A 6000-nucleotide genomic window follows, 5' to 3' on the forward strand; every position below is an offset into this window, starting at 1 on the left:
CTCATCTGGCTGATGTCCTCTGGCGAATATTCCGGGGCTTTGTTGAGTATTTGTGGAAACTACAATTCAAAATATACATAATCAAAATAGATGTAATACATGGTGGAAGTATACAGAATTGAACTCAATTTACGTCTGAAATAGTTTTTAAATCACACTAACCCGTATCGGATAAAATTGGGAACAACGTCGCTTTCATATTTCCCAAGTGGACATAATCTTTTTTTTGCTTCAAAAACACTAAATCATAAATATACACACATGCCATTATTATTTGCATATATATTTGATGTGACCTTTATTTGCGCACATTTAGTCCTCGACTTGAACCTATTTTGCATATTATTATAGCGTCTCATAGCCATTTTACCTGTCAAATGCTTCCTATTTTGCTTTCCTATTACCTTGTGTTTGATTTGTAGGAAAGGAGACAATTAGGCGGAAAATTCCCGTCTCTTGAGCCTATTCGGATGGACATTGATCATCTTGGTTGAACGGGTATTGAAGGAAGGGCAAGAACCAAAGACTAATATTGCGAGAATAAGGAATTTGCGAAGAGAAGGATTCTGAAGAAGAATCCGAGCGTCCAAGGAGCCAAGACGCCCGTCCTAGAAGCCCTGAATCCGAGCGTCCAAGCCTTTAAGACGCTCATCCACCCATGCAAAAATCCGAGAAGATTCACCTCCTGGATGAGCGGATTGTGGCGTCCTCAGCAAAGATGCCCACCTCTCCGAAAGACTAGCGATTCCCTGCTTAGAACTTAGAAATGTTAATTACTAGTTTAGCCTTAGTTAACCTAATGAAGCACTACTATAAATACCCCACTTTGATGATAATGAAGGGGGGCTTCCATATTAGAAATTCTTCTTAGATTAGATTAGGAGTAGATTAGAATAGATTACTCTTTAATCTTTCCACAAATTTCACATTAATCTCTCCTTAATTATTGTTCAAGTTTGTTACTTTTGGGTAATTGAAGATTATTGGGTTATTATTGGAGAATTGACCACTCTTCATCAATCAATCAAGTTCTTTTCTTTTATTCTTTGCTTTATTATTTGCATCATCTCAAGTTTGGTATAATCCCTTTACTCTTTATTGTTTATTTCTTCATTCTCTTATCATGTTTACACTTGTTGTGATGATTGACACCATTAATGACATGTTTACCATGATAAAGAGTGAGTAGTCCTTTAGCTAGGATTAGTGGGTAATTATGGGAAACCAACATGGGATTAATCATGCTTAATCTAATATGTTTCCATGATTAAGATTGCTTGTTTGTTGTAATGTCAACCTATGCACATGTTATATTTGATGAAATGCGAAGCCTATGAATCCTTGCATTTTTACCCATCTCTTATCTATTCAACTTGACTTGTAAGATATAAACCAACTCGAGTCTTGTTAGACCATGCATAGAAGTTTAATAGGAGGAAAGTAAGTCAATTTGTAGGTGTTGTACAATCTAATCGATTCGGCTCCGGAACCCAACTCTTCCTAAGAACCGTAAGACATAAACCAACTCGGTTCCTTTACAACATAAATTGCTTGCAACTTTGTGAACATGTTTTTATGATCAACTCCCATGATTTCCCTATGAACCCATGATATCCTAGCACTTTTAATTAATTGTTTACATCCTTCCTTTTATTGCTTGTTTTACTTTATTGCTTGCATTAGTTTAGAACACAACTACAAACCCAAATCAATCGTGACACTAGCATAAATTGAGATAGATAGACTTAGAACCCAAAGCAGACCGTCCCATGGATCGACCTCGACTTACCGCTAACTAGTTGTTTGTTGGGTATTATAAATGTGTTTGATTGGATGTGTGACGACCAACTCTTGTCCTATCAAAACGGCGCCGTTGCCGGGGATGTTGCTATGTGATTAAGTTCTTACTTGTTTGTCTATTTTAATTTTGCTTTCACCTTGAGGAACTTGTTCCTCAAGGATTGTTCTTACCGTTTTTGTGTAGTTTCCATGCTTGTAGTTGTTTCCTTGTCTTAGCTATGATGGCTCAAGACTTGACATATGGAGTATGTGGTGGATCTTTTGAGTATGACTATGGGTATGGGGAGTTTGAGAAGTAAGTCAACACAAACCTACCTTACTATTTATACAATGGAAATCCTAACCACTACCCCAATTTTTCCCACCGAAATCACCACATCCAATATCCACAACAACCACCCACTCAATACCCACTTCATAATGAATTTCAATTGCCACAATACAACCACTTTCACACTTACCCACAACAAGAAAATGAACCCATTCAAAATATGATTCTCCAAATGATGGGAGATAAACAAAACTTCTTCAAACAAATGCTAGAGGAGAGCCAAAATAGGGACAATGTTCTTCAAGGCATTGTTGCCCAAGGTGAGGAATTGGAGATTCAAATTGCCCAAATGAAATAATCCCAAGCAATCACTCCCCACCATTCCTTGGACATTGATCATGAATATGAATTTGAAGTAGTAACCTTTGATATGGAAAATGAAAAATGGGAAGAGCCAACCTCATTGAGCTCTTGTGAGTATGAAAGTGTGATGTTTGATGAAGAAGACATGAGGTTCAGTAAGCCAAATACTCTTAGCCTTTGTGAGTATGAGGGTGTGTCTTTTGATGTGAACTTCGAGATGTTAAAGAAAGAGTGGAATGAAGTACCCATTTATGATTCATATGAAGATAGCGATGATGACAAAACCATAAAAGAGGCTTATGAAGAATATGTGCCTTACAAGGACCTTTGGAATAAGGGAGAGGAATGGACTTGCGATATCACCTTGCTTGAGGAGCCTATCCTTGAGACATTCGAGATATCTTATTATGAAGATGAATGTCCTTTCCCTATTTCCCATGAAGACTACTTGGCACCTACCATGGAGCCAATGATTGTTGGAGAGGATGTGGTGGACCTTCTTCAAAAGGTCAAAGCATCATACAAAGGGTACTTGGTGGAAAGCTCAAAGAGAAACTTGCACGTGAAGCTACTTGTGGAAATTTGGCACCCACAACATCAACTTCTAAGGAACTCTGTCATCAAGCTTATGAGAATTCTCCTACTCTTGAAGGATTGATAAATTCAAATGATATCATCGTCAGCAAAGCTGAAAAAGAAGGTAGTGAGTGGAAGTCTCCGGGCAACCATGAACCATACTTCTTACCTTATGATGACAAGAATCATGGGCTAATTGGTTTGAAGCATCGTGAATATTCAAGTGCCAAGAAGGGAAAGAAAACAAGAATGAATGACAAAGTCCCTTGGCCAAGCTTCGTCTTGAAGTTAAGCAAACCTTACTTATGCTTATTTGGAGCTTGTTCACAAGCTTTTGATCTTCTACTAAGAGCCTTGAGCTCTATGGACAAGAACCTTTACAATTTGAACTAGTTTGGTGGAGTCCTATCTCAAACCACCATTTGTAAGATATTTCTAGGACCCTTACCTTGTATAATATTGTACATTTTCTCATTTTTTATTTACAATTTCTTGCATGAGAGTAGTGAGAGAGAGTTTTCTTACATTCTTATTGAGCAAAATTTCTGAGAAAGATAAGGAGGAATATCAAAAGGGTGCAAGGGTACGATCTGGCAAAAGAAAAGAAAGAAAAGACTGAAGAACAATGGAAGACGCTCGTCCCGAGGCCTGGACGCTCGTCCTGAGCCTCCGTTAATGTGATGTCCAGTTCTGTAGCAGAATCCGAGCAGATTGTAGCACAAGACGCTCGTCCTGAAAAAAGATGCCCGTATCCCTTGTAGGACGCTCGTCCTGCTTGACACCTGAAGAAAATTTTGGGACTGTAAAAAAATCCGAGCGGATTCAAAAGAGGACGCCCGTCCCGATTAAGCCGCTCGTCCAAAAGCAAAGACGCTCGCCTTTTGCTGTAAGGAAATCCGAGCGGATTCTTCGCACGACGCTCGGACCACCTAGGAGAAGACGCTCGTCCTACATGCGAAGACGCTCGGATTCCTGCATTTTTCTCATATTATCCGCCCAGCCCCGACCCGAAGCCGCTCGTCCTACCCTCTTTTCTATAAAACTACCCCCACCATCCCTCATTTCCTCATTTTATCTAAACACAATCTACTCATCTTCATCCTCAAAACACTCCCTTCTCAACAAAAACAACAAAACCCTAACTTTCCCAAATCGAAAATGATGAACATCAAGGGAAAAACCAAGAAACTTGTTGAAGCCGCTACCAAGAAACGCAAGGGCTCATCTTCTTCATCCCCTCAACAAATGGTGATACCAAGAAACCCTCATTCCGTGATAAGAGGAGGGGTGGAGCAACTTGAGTACTTTTCGGAGGTACTCTTCACATCTGATGCCCACCGTGCCAAGTTTGTCAAGTTGCTAGGTAAGCATTACGAACCGACTCAGTTTATTGATACTAGGGTGCTAGAAATCCTAGGGATAAGGTACCAGACCGAAATGTTCTTTGACGGTCTAGGGATAGGAAAATTATTCCATGCCCATGAAGAGACGTACCTTAGCCTCACCTTGGAATTTTTGAGTAGCCTTCGTATTGTCTCGAACACGAGGGAGAATGTTGGTATGGAGTTTAGGTTGTGCAACATTGACCATAGCCTATCACTTGACCAATTTGCTCAAATTTTTGGTCTTGTTGTGCCAACAAACAACATCAACAAACCCTCCGATTTTGAGGTGGACCTATTATTATGGAAGGCTATTTACGGGAGGGATTTCATTCACCAAAAACAATGCTACACCTTTGCTATACAACACCCGGTGATTCGGATCACCGAACGTTTCGTAGCCGGCATAATTAATGGGAGATATGAGCAAGATAGGTGCACTCTCCACGATTTGACATTCCTTGAGTCCTATCTAAATGTCCGGGGGACAAGGAGGTACAACTTCAATACCCCCCTTGAGATGCTACGAGATTCTTTGATTTCTCTCAAGGGAACACCCAACTTAATACCTTCATGATGGGAGGTCTAATTACTATCTTAGCAAACTACCTTTGTCCCGGGTTCAACCAATATGGGACTTATACACCCCTTGAGGGGAGTACTTTGATTGATGAGGACGCTGTCTTCAACCACCACCGGTAGTGAGCCTACACTCAAGAAGGGAGTGTAGAATGGTTCACAAAAGGGTGCACTTCTATTGTTCTTTCGGGGTGGAATATACCCGGTACCGACCCAAGGTTGAGCCCGTATTCGCCTAGGCCCAGCTACCTTCTCGATATCCAAATCCTCGGCAACCCCCAACAAAGGGAAGAAGTACCCCGCCAACCACCACAACCTCGTGGGATACCGGCAAGGCCCATTCCCCCACCATCATATATGCCTATCCCACCGTACCCTACTCCTCATACGCCATTCGAACAACAAATCCCCAATAATTTGGGTATTCATGACTTGATGAAACTTATGAATAGAGTTGATCTCGGGGTGCATGAAGGGAGGGTCGATAACTACATGGCCCTTTATCCCTAGTACTATCAAATGGCACAACAAGGGTACATCGACCCTAATGGCCCTCGGCCATCTTGGGCTCAACCACATATTTTGTTCCCTAATCAAGGGAACCAAGCTGGGAAATTTGGTGGTCAAGGTGGATGATACCCTGGTCAAAGAGGAGGGTATGACCAAGGAGGAAGCTCTAGTAGGTATGGCTACCCTCAAGATGATGATGACGAGTGAGACATGCCTACCTCACCACCTCCATTTGTATGATATTCTTCTCTCCCACTCTCTTTTGTATAATGCATTGCATTTAGTTTAGCTTTCACATGCACTTATATTATATTTCATATTGCATTTTCATGTAGTATAGTTTGCATTGTGATATACCTCATGTAGATAGTTGCATATAGATTAGAATTCATGTATAGTTACTAATGCCCAAACCTATTCATTTCTACACTAGAAATAGTGTTTAAATCGGTTTGGGGAGGTTTGATCATAGGTGACCATAGTTTACTAGAAATCATGCATCATATAGTATAGTTTAGA

This window comes from Silene latifolia, chromosome 7, assembly GCF_048544455.1.
Source record: "Silene latifolia isolate original U9 population chromosome 7, ASM4854445v1, whole genome shotgun sequence".
Lineage (NCBI taxonomy): Eukaryota > Viridiplantae > Streptophyta > Magnoliopsida > Caryophyllales > Caryophyllaceae > Silene > Silene latifolia.